This window comes from Rattus rattus, chromosome 5 (assembly GCF_011064425.1).
Source record: "Rattus rattus isolate New Zealand chromosome 5, Rrattus_CSIRO_v1, whole genome shotgun sequence".
NCBI classification, from domain to species: Eukaryota; Metazoa; Chordata; class Mammalia; order Rodentia; family Muridae; genus Rattus; species Rattus rattus.
Window position 1 is genome coordinate 37,838,582 of NC_046158.1, and position 15,729 is coordinate 37,854,310.

At 42.4% G+C, this 15,729-nt stretch overlaps 1 protein-coding gene and 1 pseudogene across 16 annotated transcripts in view; both read right to left on the reverse strand.

The window, feature by feature from the left end:
• Positions 1-15,729, reverse strand: part of Baz2b (bromodomain adjacent to zinc finger domain 2B) — a 288,132-nt gene that overhangs the window by 239,924 nt on the left and 32,479 nt on the right. The gene's annotated exons all lie outside the window — the stretch shown is intronic.
• On the reverse strand, positions 2,335-2,869 carry LOC116900818 (annotated as a pseudogene).

Sequence of the window (15,729 nt, forward strand, 5' to 3'; positions counted from 1 at the left end):
GGCGTCTTTCCAGCCCCGGCGGATGCATCCTACTCCTGTATCTCTGATACTTAGTACTAGCTGTAAACAACAAAAATGTCTCTGGTTTAACTAGAAAGCATTTGGTTCATTTTTAAACCTTTAAGAATTATCAGATACATTTTGAAGGACTATGAATAATAGAAAAGGTAGTCTCACAAACCTACTTATCCTTTTAAAACAATTTCGGATACTAGGAAAATGTATTTGTTCTTGTTCTCTTTATCTATTACTTGCCTCACAAGATTATCTGAAGTAAACCACACACACTACTATTCCACTTCCTGTGTCAGTAGGTTGCTAGGACCCATGCTCAGGATTCACACATACGGAGCAACCATTCTATGAACAGCCCTAAATTCTGAGTCCCACAAAACTTTGTTTGTTTGTTTGTTTGTTTGTTTATCGAAACAGGGTTTCTCTGTAGCCCTAGATGTCCTGGAACTCACTCTGTAGACCAAGCTGGCCTCAAATTCAGAGATCCACCCGCTTCTGCCTCCCGAGTACTGGGATTAAAGGTGTGTGCCACTCCACCCAGCAAACTTTTTTTTAGTAGAATAATCACTGTAAAACTTGACATCTCAAAAATAATTTTCAATATCATTAATGTTGGGAGCATTTGAAGGTCCTTGCACCCACAGATCACTAGGGAGACCGGGAATGTTAATCACACAGGTGTGTCTCCTCAAGGAGGAAATTCCTGTTTTTCCATCCAGAAGGCTGGGAATTGGAAGTGATCAACAGCTTGGTGATCTGCGTTCTCTGCTGGGTCAGGCCATATTAAGCTTCCACAACCATGACCAGGGTATGGCTAGTATCTAAATGACCCTTATGCTATCTGTATAGCCAGAGGCTTCCCCAAGCTCCTACCTCTAGGACTTAAGGTGGCTAAAATCACAAATGACCTTTACACTATCTGTATGACAGATACCACGCCAGATCCTTCCTTAGCACAGATAGCTTATCTCCAGAACTTACTTCTTGGCAGAATGACACATACCCTGAGTTGAGTTTCAACATAATTATGTGTCCTTGAGTACTAGGGATTGTGTTATACCTGGAAATGTTTTTCCAAATTATACTGTATTTAAACGGGCTGGCAATGAACCAACCTCCTGGCATCAGATTCTGGAAATTCAACCCAGCCTGCTGACCAAGTTGGGGTGAACCAAGTTTTCATTCTCACCTCTCCAAGGTTCACTTTCCCTGCCTGCCATGACACCTGCAGGGATCCCTCACATAAATACACAAACACTAGCTGACTTTTCTTTCTTGTATCACTGTCTTAATTGCTATGTGTTCTTACTCTGAGACGACAAACCAAAACAGCATCTATCTAGTGATTTATCTGATACATTTTAAAGCCTTTTGGAGGAAGGTTAATTTTATCTAATATTTTTTTGTCTATCAGTCCTGTGAGTGCAAAGTCCTTTAAGTGCTTCCAACATTAACATTTCGTTTTGTTTAAAATATTTTATTATGAATAATTCCAAATGGGTTATGAAGAAAACCTATTCATTGAATTTGATGAGTTTTCAAAAAATTTTTAATGAAGATACGTTCATCAATAAACAGTAAAATACCAGCAGAACTATCGTATACTGGACAAAGAGTCAAGCTGATTCCAAAAGCAACATGCAACATATAAAAGATAACAATATAAAGGAAGACAATCTGCTGAGTATTAAAAGTTATCTCAATATTAACTCTTTGCAACCAGCACAGAATTAGCTATCAAATCCAAACAACATCAAAGTTTGGCTGATAGAAGCCAGGAGTCAATAATGCAAGGGAAGTGGGGAATCCTCAGTACAAGAAAACTGAACAGTATTTCGGAGCATGCCCCTGCTAGTACAAGCATTATTAGAAAAATCTTTTTTGGCAAGGGTCAGAAATAAATATTAATGGAGTGCTGCATTTTTAAATCAGCAGACTGTCCGAGTTATGATAAAGGTATCAGTAAGTATCAAGGGAATAACTTTAAAACATTATTGGTGTGGGCTCAAAAAACACTCAAAACAGATTTGTTTAAAGGTGTCACAATAGCTATCTATCCAGGCATTTAGGTTCAGGGGAAGTTTAATAATGGATACTTTTCTTTCCCAAGGAGAATTTCTCTTAAATCCAAGCATATTGTTAAATAGTAACATTGTTCTTGGTAAACAATAATTGGCAACAAAACAAGTTTTAAACAGCTGTAATTTCTGCCTAAACCTGTCTCAGATATCCTTTAATAACCAAGATGCAAACTAATTTTGTAGTAACAAGTCTAGACCAATTCTATCAAGCATGTCCTTGGTTAGTTATCCAGTTTAATTAACCTTTTGAAAGTTCACTTAGCAGCTAATTCAGGTCCTCACACAGACCAGATCCTTGTGTGTAGCACAAGTGGCTTAGACATACCATGTGGTGTTGCGGACAGACTGAAGACCTAACTTATCCATCATCTCACTGATGGCCATAGCATTTGGCAAATCCTGTTTGTTTGTAAAAAGCAGCAGCACAGTGTCCTGCAGCTCATCTGCCAGAAGCATTTTCTGCACTCCTTCCTGAAATTCTTTCACATCATTGCTATCAACCACGAAAATGAGACCCTGGGTATTCTGGAAGTAACGCCTCCAGAGAGGCCTAATTTTATCTTGACCACCAATATCCTATACTGTGAAACAAATACTCTTATATTCTACTGTTTCCACATTAAAAACAATGGTAGGAACGGTGGTGACTATTTCCCCTATTTCAGTTTATACAGAATTGTCATCTTCCCCGCAGCATCCAATTCAACCATCAACATGTGCATCTGCTTCTTGCAGAAGATGCTCAAGGAGAGAGAAGAGCTAGTGAGGCCCATAGCGGTGGTGGCACTTGATAGTCAAAAAGAGGGGGTCTGCTGCACCCTCGGGCCTCCACTCTTACGACTCACAACCGAGGGCATGGAAGAGAAAATGCTGAAGACCCGTCTCGCAGGCCAGACTGTCGGCAGAGGCCGGACACAATGTAGCAGGACTGGGACCTGCATGGTGACTCCCAACATTAATGTTATTGAAAATTATCTTGAGATGTCAAATGGTACAGTGAATAGTCTACGAAACCAGCTTTTGCCTGCACCTCCCACATGCTGACATGATGTGCCTCCGTCACCACACGAGTCTTCTTTTCAGTTCTGAACTGTAATTGCCAGCTTTCAGAGTCTGCGTCACCTAGTCTCATCGTGAGTTGGCAAGCTTTACTTGTTTTGCATTTTCTAAAAACAGTTTTAAAGAGCCTGTTCCTTCTTCTTAAGTAGTAGTGGCAAAATCAGAATGTGACAAGACTATTCAATCACGGTTAGCAACAAAGAGAGAAAATAACCATCTATCGTAGGCTGAATTTATCCAGGAATTCTTTTTTTTAAATTTTTTTTATTAGATCTATTTCTTTACTTACAATTCAGATGTTATTCCCCTTCCCAGTTTCCTATCCATAAGCTCCCCTTCCCTCCCCTCCCCCCCCTCCCCTCCCATCCCCCGTACAGGTATTCCCCCTATACATCCCCCTTACTGCCCCCTCCATATTCTCCTGCATTGGGGGTCCAACCTTGGCAGGACCAAGGGCTTTCCCTTCCACTAGTGCCCCAACAAGGCTATTCTCTGCTACATATGCAGTTGGAGCTCTGGGTCAGTCTATGTATAGTCGGTAGTGGTTTAGTCCCTGGAAGTTCTCGTTGGTTGACATTGTTGTTCTTATGGGATTGCAAGTTCCTTCAACTCTTTCAATCCTTCCTCTAATTCCCCCCCAAGGGGGTCCTGTTCTCAGGTCGATGGCTTGCTGCTAGCATTGACCTCTGTATTGGCTATGCTCTGGATATGTCTCTCAAGAGAGATCTATATCCAGAATGCATTTTTTTAAGCTACATCAATCTTATCTAGTTTTGGTGGGCCACATGTGGGGCAGGCTCTGAATGGCTGTTCCTTGAGTCGCTGCTCTAAACTTTGCTTCCATATCCCCTCCTATGGATATTTTCCCCCCTTTTAAGAAGGAGTGGGAGCATCCACATTTTGGTCATTTTTCTTCTTGAGCTTCCTGTGGTCTGCAGATTGCGTCTTGAGTAATCGAGCTTTTTAGCTAATATCCACTTATCAATGAGTGCATATCAAATGTGTTTTTCTGTGATTGAGTTACACCACTCAGGATATTTTCTAGTTCATTCCATTTGCCTATGAATTTCATGAAATCATTGTTTTTGATAGCTGGGTAGTACTCCATTGTGTAGATGTACCACATCTTCTGTATCCATTCCTCTGTTGAAGGGCATCTGGGTTCTTTCCAGCTTCTGGCTATTATAAATAAGGCTGCTATGAACATAGTGGAGCATGTGTTTCTGTTGTATGTTGGAGCATCTTTTGGGTATATGTCCAGGAGAGGTATAGCTGGGTCCTCAGGTAGTACAATGCCCAATTTTCTGAGGAACCTCCAGACTGATTTCCAGAGTGGTAGTACCAGTCTGCGATCCAACCAACAATGGAGGAGTGTTCCTCTTTTTCCACATCCTCACCAGCATTTGTTGTCACCTGAGTTTTTTATCTTAGCCATTCTCACTGGTGTGAGGTGGAATCTCAGGGTTGTTTTGATTTGCATTTCCCTGATGACTAAGAATGTTGAACATTTCTTTAGGTGCTTTTTGGCCATTCGCTAATCCCTAGTTGAGAATGTTTTTGCTTAGCTCTGAACCCCATTTTTTAATTGGGTTATTTGTCTTCCTGCAGTCTAACTTCGTGAGTTCTTTGTATATTTTGGATATGTGCCCTCCATCAGATGTAGGATTGGTAAAATCTTTTCCCAATCTGTTGGTTGCCGTTTTGTCCTAACCACAGTGTCCTTTGCCTTACAGAAGCTTTGCAGTTTTATGAGGTCCCATTTGTCGATTCTTGATCTTAGAGCATAAGCCATTGGTGTTTTGTTCAGGAAATTTTCCCCAGTGCCCATATGTTTGAGACTCTTCCCCACTTTTTCTTCTATTAGTTTGAGTGTATCTGGTTTGATGTGGAGGTCCTTGATCCACTTGGACTTAAGCTTTGTACATGGTGATAAAAATGGATCGATTTGCATTCTTCTACATACTGACCTCCAGTTGAACCAGCACTGTTTGCTGAAAATCTAATCTTTGTTCCATTGGATGGTTTTAGCTCCTCTGTCAAAGACCAACTGACTATGGGTGTGTGGGTTCATTTCTGGGTCTTCAATTCTGTTCCACTGATCTATCTGTCTGTTTCTGTACCAATACCATACAATTTTTATAACTATTGTTCTGTTATACTGCTTGAAGTCAGGGATGGTGATTCCCCCAGAAGTTCTTTTATTGTTGAGTATAGTTTTCACCCATCCTAGGTTTTTTGTTATTCCAAATGAATTTGCAAATTGCTCTTTCTATCTCCATAAAGAATTGGGTAGGAGTTTTGATGGGGATTGCACTGAATCTGTAGATCGCTTTTGGCCAAATGGCCATCTTTACTATATTAATCCTGCCAATCCATGAGCATGGGAGATCTTTCCATCTTCTGAGATCTTCCTCAATTTCTTTCTTTAGAGACTTGAAGTTCTTATCATACAGATTTTTCACTTGCTTGGTTACAGTCACACCAAGATATTTTATATTATTTGGGACTATTGTGAAGGGTGTCATTTCCTTAATTTCTTTCTCAGCCTGTTTATCCTTTGAGTAGAGGGAGGGAATTCTTACATTTCAGTTAAATGTCCAGTATGTTGCAATAAGGTTGTGTTATTTTGATGTATTTGAGATTTGTAATGGTGTCTCCTTCACTTTGTATAGTAGTTATCTGAGCCTTTCTTTCCCTCATAAATGACCATGTTACTTCATTTTTAAAGTATATCCTGGGGGTTGGGGATTTAGCTCAGTGGTAGAGCGCTTGCCTAGCAAGCGCAAGGCCCTGGGTTCAGTCCCCAGCTCCAAAAACAAACAAACAAACAAACAAATAAAGTATATCCTGGTTAAAACACTAAATACTTTTGTTTGGGGGTGGGTGACTGACTCACTTTGAGCCATGGCTGGCCTGAAAACTCTGTAGCTCGGGCTGGAACTCAGGATCTGCTGCCTGTGACCCGAGTATACCTCACACCATGGACTAATTCTTTTACCTTTATGATTTCTGCCTTCGAGTTTCCATGAATGTATCTTGTAGATTTTCTCACATCTTAAAGTAGGTTTCTAGATATAGCAGGGGGTTTTTTGGACAGGAGGAGGGCTGGGGCTTTTTCCTTTTGGAATATATATCTTAATTTGACTCTAAGCAATATATTCCAGAAGTTTGTTTATTTTGGTGCTAAGACTTGAACCCAGGGCCTGGATTCTGATAACATTTGCTCTACTCCTGAACCGTATCCTCAGCTTTGCAAGTTTTCACATCTACATATATACTGGTGTATATATTTGTTTTTCTTCACTTTAAAATACTCTATAATTTCCAGTGTTATTGTTTGAGGATACTTACCTGTGGCTCAGTTTCGCAATACACAGACGCCATCTAGCATTTGCTCACACATTTGTACCCAGTGTGAAGTTTTTCACGCTTCCTTCTGTTGTCACAGTTCTACTCTTTGAACTACTCCAAACAAAATGGAGAAACTGCATAGCTTCCCGACTCTCGCTTTAATACTTTTTATTTCACGTTTTTATTGATGGAAGAGGAACTGTGCCACAGTCTTGGGACCTTCAGGTTTGGTGGCAGGTGCCTTTACCTATTGGCCCCCTGAACCTAGAAACCAGGTCAGTAATTTATAGCGATATTTCTCCTTAATTTTCATAGTCTGGTGTTTCAGAGATGTGGTGGCATATAATAGTTTAGTGAGCCATTTCCTTCTGATAGATATAATATGGTTTGTCTCCTCTCTACTGCTACTAACAACAGCATTATAAATGCTGTGCATATGTTATTATAAATATTTTTAAATTATTTGTATTTTCTTCATAAGATAGAAGCATTGGATCCCTCTGGAGCTGGAGTTACAGGTGGTTTGGAATCGCCCAATGTAGTGGAATCAAACTCAGATTCTCTACAAGAACAGCAAGTGTTTTTAACCAGTGAGGTGTCTCTCCAGCCTCTATTTTTTATACTCTTGAACACTGAACTGTTGCTCTCTGTGACGGTCTCTATCTTTCCAAAAGGAAGCTTAACTAGGGGTGAGAGTTACACTTATCTGTGGGCATAAGGAAATGCATTTAGATTACATTAGAAATCACATGGGTAGGGCTCAGTGAAATGACTGCCAAGCCTGAGGACCTGAGTTTGATCCCTGAGACCCACATGTTGGAAGAAGAGAACAAACTCCTTCAAGTTGTCATCTGACCTCTACATGTACACTGTGGTACCTTGCCTGCCACCAATCAAGTAAACCTAAAATAAGAAAAGAAATACAAGAAGTCATATTGGCAGTAGTAAGTTCTCTGGGGTCTACAGTCTCATCAGCCATGGGACAATGGAGATTTATAGCCTAGGCATGAATTGTCCCCTACTGAGCAGGTCTGAAGTCCAATTAGCTGTTGGCTACCCACAGGTGAAAGTCATTAGTGCACTAGATGAGGCTATCTTGTCAGACCAGGTATTGTCACAGCTGGTATACTTCTGATCGCTTTTTCTTGTCAGCTTGCATAGCACCTTCTGATACCTGAATTATAGTCCCCAGGGAGAAGTCTTCCAGGCCACTGACTGTAGCTCCTCAAGCTTAACTGGTGCATCTACCGTGCAACCCCCACACCTAAGGCTCAGGAAAATCACTCATGAGGGATGAAACTGTTGTAAGGGCCAAAGGACTATGACACTTAGGAGTCAGTGTCTTCTTGACATGAAAGAGAAGCAGTACCCATTAAGTATCAACACTATAAATGCCTAAATGCCTAAGCAAGACCGTCATAATGGTGACACCAGTTGATACAGCAATGTGGATGAGAGAAATTTCACAAAGCCCCACCCCTAGATGAGTTGTAATCAATCAGTGGTTGCTAGGAGAGGGAGAATCAGTTTTCTCCAAGGACAAACTCCCTGAACAGGTTATCCAATTCCTAGTGGTAATTCTTTAACACATGTACATATGAGCAGCACAAAATGGGCTCAGTAGATCAATAGGTTCTCTCTCTCTCTCTCTCTCTCTCTCTCTCTCTCTCTCTCTCTCTCGTGTGTGTGTGTGTGTGTGTGTGTGTGTGTGTGTGTGTGTGTGTGTGTGTCTTTGAGCAAAGACCCAGTAGCCAAAAATGCTAAATCCATCTAGAACTCAGTTAACAGGCAGTTACTGACTGCCTGATAAGGACGCTGGGAATTGAACTCAGGTCTTCAGTAGTATGCCCTTTTAACTGTTGAATCATATCTCTAGTCCATTTAACCTTACTGTATTTTTGTTTGTTTGTTTTGTTTTTTGTTTTTTGGAAGATAGAGTCTTACTATGTAGCTCTGGCTGTCCTGGAACTCACTTTGTAGACCAGTCTAGCCTCAAAGTCAGAAGGTCTGCCTGCCTCCGAAGGATGTGCCACTACACCCAGCCCAGCATTACCCTTCTGCTCGTGGGACTGCTTTGGGTTTGGGGAGCCTTTGGTGATTCTGAATGAACTTTAGGACTGTTGTTATACATTGACATTTGATGGCATTACATTGAATGTATAGAATGCTTTTGATAATAGTCACTTTCACAGGATTAATTCTGTTGTATGAGCTCCCAACTTGAGTATCCCCTTCAATCCCTTGTTTCAGAGTTTTAATCGTAGACGTCTTTCATTTTCTTGCCCAGGTTATACTTGTTTTTTCCTTGTTCTGAGGCTACTGTGAACAGTGTTTTCTGTCTATTCTCTCTTTTTGCAACATGTTTGTTATTGGTACATAGAAAACCAATGATTTTTTTGTACATTGCTATTGTACCTGTTACTTTGCTAAAAGTTTACTAGATCTAATAACTAACCAGTGAAATGTTTTGCTTTTTTGAGACTCAGTATCAGGTAGCTCAGGCTGGCTCACACTATGTATGCAAAGATAATCTTGAACTGCTGATCTTTTACTACAGCCTATGCCCTGGAATAGGGCCCTGTGCCACCATTCCAGCTAGTGGGTGTTAGGGATCAATCCCAGGGTCTAGGCAAGAATTCCAGCAAGGAAGCTACAGCTGTAAGCCTCTGGGAGAGACTGCAGGGTTCTACAGAATCCTATCATTTTCAAGCATGGAGAATTTGACTTCTCACAGCTGTCAGTTTTATGTCCTTCTCTTCCCCGATTGCTTTGCTTTGTCTAACAATTCAACAATGTCAAGACTCCCAAGTGATTTGTTTGTTTGTTTGTTTTCTTAAAGGGTCTCTATGTAACCTGTCCTGCATCTCACTGTGTAGACCAGGCTGGCTTTGAACACACAAAGATCCACCTGCCTAGCAAGAAAATAAGTACCACCTGTCCTGCTGAGGTCAGCTGTGAAGAGCAGGTTCTCTGCTTGCTGAGACGAGGTGTCTTGCTGTTCCTACAGCCATGGTGCATGCATCCTGCAGGAGAGCTGTCTCTCACAGTGTCAGCCAGTTTGCCCTGGTCTGGCTCCCATCTCATGACAGAGACGTTGGAGTTAGATGTATGCTGCTGCATCCAACTTTCTGTTCGTTCTTCGGATCAAACCAGACTATCCGCTACTGTGGCAAGCTCCTTTCTCTGTCCAGCCCTGGAGTACATACTTTTACTTTGCTCTCAATTTTAGAGGCAATGCATCCAGTTTTCCCCATTTAGTATGCTGGCTAACAGTTTGTACTAGTCTTTATTACCTTGAGGTTGTTCCCTCTCTGCCTAGATTCTTCAGAGCTTTATGATAAAGGATGTTACATTCTGTTTTGACCATCTCTTCAGTTATTGAGATGATCCTATAAGTTTTGCCTCTGGTTGTTATTTATGTGATGAATTAAATTTACTATTATGTACATGTTAAACATTTTTGACTATCTGGAGTGAAATGAATTTGATCGTGTTGCACAATTTTTAAAAATAATTTGCTGATTTCATTTTGCAAGTATCTTATTGAGAATATTTTTATGTGTTTATTAGGAAAATTGGTCTCGTTTGTTGTGGTGATGTTCTGTTTTGTTTTTCTGGTTTACCAAAATCATGGCAATCCTCGTGGAATTCCTCCTGTCTCAGATTCCTCCTGAGTACTGGGATATAATCACAAGTCACCCTATGGATGTTTGTGGGTTTTCTTGATACCGAGTCTCACCCAGTAATCCAGGTTGGTTTGGAAATCACCCTGTACCCAAGACTGGTCTCCAGGTCAGAGAATGTCTCCTGCCTTGGCCTCCCATGTGCTGAGAAATCGGTGGTCAATATTTGTCTTAGTCACTGTTCTAATGTGTGACGAGACACCATGACCAAGGCATGTCTTATACGAGAAAGCATTCAATGGAAAGCTTGCTTACAGTTCTAGGTTAGTCAGTCCATAACCTTCATACTGGGAAACAGAGACAGGCTGGAGCACTATCAGAGAGCTTTACATCCCGATCTGCAGGCTACAGGTAGAGAGAGAGAGAGAGAGAGAGAGAGAGAGAGAGAGAGAGAGAGAGAGAGACTTGAGCATTTGAGTTCTCAAAGCCCACTAAGAATGACACACTTCCTTCAACAAGGCCACACCTCCAACAAAACTATATTCCCCAATCTTTCCTAAACAGTCCAAGCATTCAAACATGAACCTATGGAGTCCATTCTCAATCAAACCACCACGGTATCTATTTCAACTTCTGACATTATTTTCACCCTTCTGCTTTCTGTCTATGTATGTTTGCCACTGAGGCATGTTTCTTGCATATAATAAATAGTAGGAAATTATATTTACTATTTAACTCTGTGTGTGTGTGTGTGTGTGTGTGTGTGTGTGTGTGTGTGTGTGTACGCATCTGTGCATGCATGCCCCTGAGCGTGTGCGTCTGTGCATCACGTATGTGCAGGAGCGTGAAGAGGTCAGAAAAGGATCCCCTGCAACTGGAGGCACAGGCAGTTTTGAACTGCCATGTGGGTAGTTCACCAACTCAGGACCTCAGCAAGAGCGTAAGTGCTTTAACCACTGAGCCACCTCTCCAGTTCAATCAGCTAGTCTTTTGACAGTTAAGACCATTTTATGTTATGTTAATATTGACAAGTATTTGCTGATTCCTGTAATTTTGTTGATAGTTTTCCTAACTGGGTTGAGTACTATTCAAATTTTCTTTTTCACACATCCCAGGGGCTCACTGGTATACTGAAACAGAAATGCTGATACCTCTTTTGTCATAAAATTCATTCTTTCCTGGATCGATGAGTGACTTTCTTCCTCTTCTGTGAATGGTCAACCTTTGCTGCTGTCTTTTCTTTTTTCCTTCCTTCCTTCCTTCCTTCCTTCCTTCCTTCCTTCCTTCTTCTTTCTAGCAGGGCCTTATATATCCTTGGTTAGCCTGGAAGTTGATTTGTGAATGAAGATGACCTTGACTTTCTGATCCTCCTGCCTCCACCCCTTAAGTGCTGAGATCACAGTCATGTGCCACCTTTCCTAGATTTATACAGTGCCATGGGTCCCAAGAGCTTCGGGCTTCTTAGCAAACACTTTACCCCGCCTTAGCTCCTGTGTGTAACACGTCTTCAAGCACACATTTGCAATGCTCGTGTATTCCTTGTGAATTAATAATTAGTTCACGGAACGCCGTGTCTCGGTTGATTCTGGAAGAGAAGCGTGAGACATGGCGGCACTGGTTCTCAGCTATTTATGCTTGTGTTTACATGGATGATTACATCTTCTGTCTTTATAAACAGGTTGTTGGCTGTCACTTGGCACTTACTTCTAGCTGGTGTCCACATCCCTTGGTTTCTTAGGATTTGTAACAGAAACAGAATTCCTACTAAGAATATACTTGATGGTTGTGGTGGTGGTGATGGTGCTGCCTTTCATCCCAGCATCGGAGGCAAAAGTAGGATCTCTGAGTTAGAGGCCAGTCTGGTCTACAGAGAAAGTTCCAGTCCAACCGGGCTACACTGAGAAACCTTGTCTCAAAAAGACCAAAAACAAACAAACAAAAACCCCAAACAAACAAACAAAAAGCTTAGAAATACTTTGAATATAGTAAAGTCAATTGATAGAAAGTTACAATGGGAACGGCTTCTTCCTGGATCGGCTACTGATTTCAGTCTATCAGGCCTCTGTTTAGGGAGTGGGTATGAAGCTAGAGTCCTTTGTCATTCTGCCTGGTCCAGAGGTTCCCTGGCAGGACCAAAAACATCTTAAAGATACACGGGTGCCTTCCCACCATACTATTGAAAACAGTAGTCCCCAGAAATTTGGAATTTTCCAGGAAATTTTATCCAGTGAGAAGAAAAAACTGGGCACGGTGCCAACCGCAGGAGGCGTCTCTCAGAAAGGTACTTATTTCACAAAGCTCTGACAACCAATCAAGTCGCTGCACTTCACTGGAGTCCAGCAGGGATGAGCACGAGCACACCTTGGCCAGCGTGCTTAGTCACACACACCCTTGTCTTCCAGGTCAGTCTACGCCTGAGCAGGCAGGCTGACTCAGTCAGTGAAGTGGTCGCCACCCAACCATGAGAGCCTAAGTTCAGTTCCTCAGAACCCACATAAAACACAACAAGACAAAACCCTAGGTGTGTGGTAAGATTTTAGGCTCCAGGTGTTAAGTGGAGACAGACAGATTCCTGAAGCCTGGCAGGCCAACTCAGGGACTCCAGCTTCTGTGAAAAACCCCATCTCAAACCCTCTCAGAGGATAAGGCGGAGGTGATGGAGAAAGACAATCCATACCAAGTACCTGCTGGACTCCAAGTGCACGTGGACAAGTGTACACACACACACACACACACACACACACACACACACACACACCAAACAAAAGCTCAGGTCAGGAAGTTGAAGATGGACTTGAGGGATGGGTTAGTATACCTTTGTTCCTCTTCCCATACAATTTTGGCTACATATAACACATTTCCTTTTTTCTACTTTTAACTACGGTGTGTATGAGTGTTTTAATCGGCCTCTCCAGGGTGGGTGGCTGAGCTACCGTGGATCCAGGCTCTAACCCTAACAACTGTGGTAATGAGGCTGGTCAAGAATCACGTGTCCCTCACACTGCGGTCACTATAGATGCCTCCCGTCATTGCACACCAGGCCTTGACGCTGGTCACACTTAGCTTTGTGGTCTGTGGGTCCAGTAGGGTCTCACTTCCCCTGGACACCACTGACTTCATGCAGCCTGAGTTGGCTAAGGTCCCAGCCAATAGATGTCCTCTGAAGTGTGTCAGAGAAGCAAACAGCAGCGTTCTACAGGAGAAGGAGAACTCAGGGAACTCAGACCTCTGTCTGCCAGAGTTACAACTTCCCAGCAGTAAATCACCTGGTGTAAGGAACAAGGCAAAAATGACTACCGCACTGAGGCAGGATGGAGATACTCAGAGTGGAGCCCCTTACTCAGAAATCATGTTGAAGCCTCTTTCCCACAGATACAAGAATTGCAGCACCATTAACAACTGCTTAGGGGTTGGGGATTTAGTTCAGTGGTAGAGTGCTTGCCTAGCAAGCGCAAGGCCCTGGGTTCAGTCCCCAGCTCCGGGGGGGAAAAAAAAAAGAAAGAAACAACTGCTTAGAGCCTGTCACCCTTCGTAGCTATAAACCTGCAATTTTCTAATAATCTTGCCTGGAAGCCATTTGTAAGGAAAGGACATGTCCTAAGCCCCTTGCATAGCCCTAGTGGCTCCAGAATTTACCTTATGAGACTGAAATTCCATCCAAGTTATGTCTGAATCACCTTATACTATTACTTATCTAAGAGAGAAAAAGGAAAGACAAAACAGAACAAGGTCTCTTTGCAGCCTTGGAGAGAGACCGAGGAATAATGGCTGATGCCGAGAAAAGTACAGCGCCCCTTCAGCCCATACACACGCAAACTTGTCAACTCCGAGGCCCACAGCCGTGCTCTCTGGTGTGTCTTCTTAGTTTTTTTCTGCTGACATGTTTAAAGTCTATATTAAAACATCTTTAACGAAGCAGGGCAGTAGGGGCACATGCCAGACGCCTTTAATCCCAGCACTCAGGAGGCAGAGGCAGGTGGACCTCTGAGTTTGAGGCCAGCCTGGTCTACAGAGCAAGTTCCAAGACAGCCAGGACTACAAAGGGAAACTCTGTCTCAAAAACCAAACCAAACCAAACCAAACAAACAAAACCTTCAATAAAAATATCTGCTTCATACTGGCTAGTCCTGAACCCTTTGCTACATCAAACCACAATTCCCAGTTTGGCTGGAGTTGAGGTCACTAAAGATTAATGGAGCTCCTCATGCTTTGGGGGTTGGCACCCCAGTGGAATAAGCACTGTTGCCTCACCTTCTCAATGGGTATGCATCCAACTGAGGCTGACAAGAACACAAAGCTTAGTAACCTGGGACTCCACTTGGCCTGAAATATTTATGCACATCCCTCTTTTCTAATTATGGTCTTGGCAGACCAGCTCCATTACCTGCATGCACTGTGCACAGACTCCGGTTGGTTACATGTGTCTTTTATTCACTTGAAATAATCTTGTCCTCTCCAAGGCTTACTGCCTCAGTCTGCTAACCTAAGCTCGGTTCTGGAAGCTTCTAGCCTCCATACAATCTAATCTAGGCCTGGAATGTTCTCAGCCTCTGAGACTTGCTGCTGAGTAAGCTCACCCCTTCCTAGCTGTTTTGAACTCTGGCTGGCTGGTTCAACTCAGCTGTTCTGGCTCAAACTCCTCTCCCCGCTGACTGATTCGATCTGGCTCCTCTTGGCCTCTCCCGAATTGCTCTGCTTGACCTCATACTAACTCGGCAGTGTGTTCTGATCCTCTGGCTCCTTCTCATTCCCTGGCTGTTCTGTCTTCACCTGTGGTTAACTTGTTCTCTCTGTACAACTATCCTCGGAAAACTGCTTTCTTCCCTTCTCTCTCTTTCTTCATGAGAGTTGGGCATATCCTATTCTGTCAAATCTTTCTCTGATTTGTCACTTTGTCTGCCACTCAAGTAGCCATCAATTTTAAACACAGGTGCTTCTTTCTGCAAACTAACTTGACCTTCACTGTTTGGGGTTAAAAGTGTGTATTATGGCTGAGCCACGCTACAACTAGAAGCAGGGTTTTCCAGGAAACAACACAATCTCAGGGTTCACAGTATGATCAAACATCCAACAACACAAACCCCTCTCCAAACAATGTACCCAGCAAGCAAGTGATGCCCTCACCTATATCAAGCCACCTATTCTCTGGACAATGATCTGTTGCTCTTCCCCTAACAACAACCAAGCATAGACAGTTTCTATACTGTGAATGAAAAGGCAATCCACCCATAACTGGTTTCCGGTGCTTGTATATTAATGCAAAACTGTGTCCTCAAATGAACTTTTAGAGAGGAAGCCTATTTATCATCTTATGCCTACACATGACTGAACATGCTTAAGATTAAAATCTAATGCCTTATGGAGATACACACACAGTAGAAAAATGATTACATGATGAAATCTAGCAACCAAAATAGACAACCTTAGAAATCCCTTAAACTCCATAAAAGGAAGCCCAAACAATCACCAGGGTCCTGAGTACCCTCGGTCACATGACCCACCAACACTCTTGACAGGTATCCTATTCTAATCTGTACTACCACTTCATTTTGAAATTATCTTACCATTTCTGCAAATTTCTGTGAGCCTTTATTTTTAGT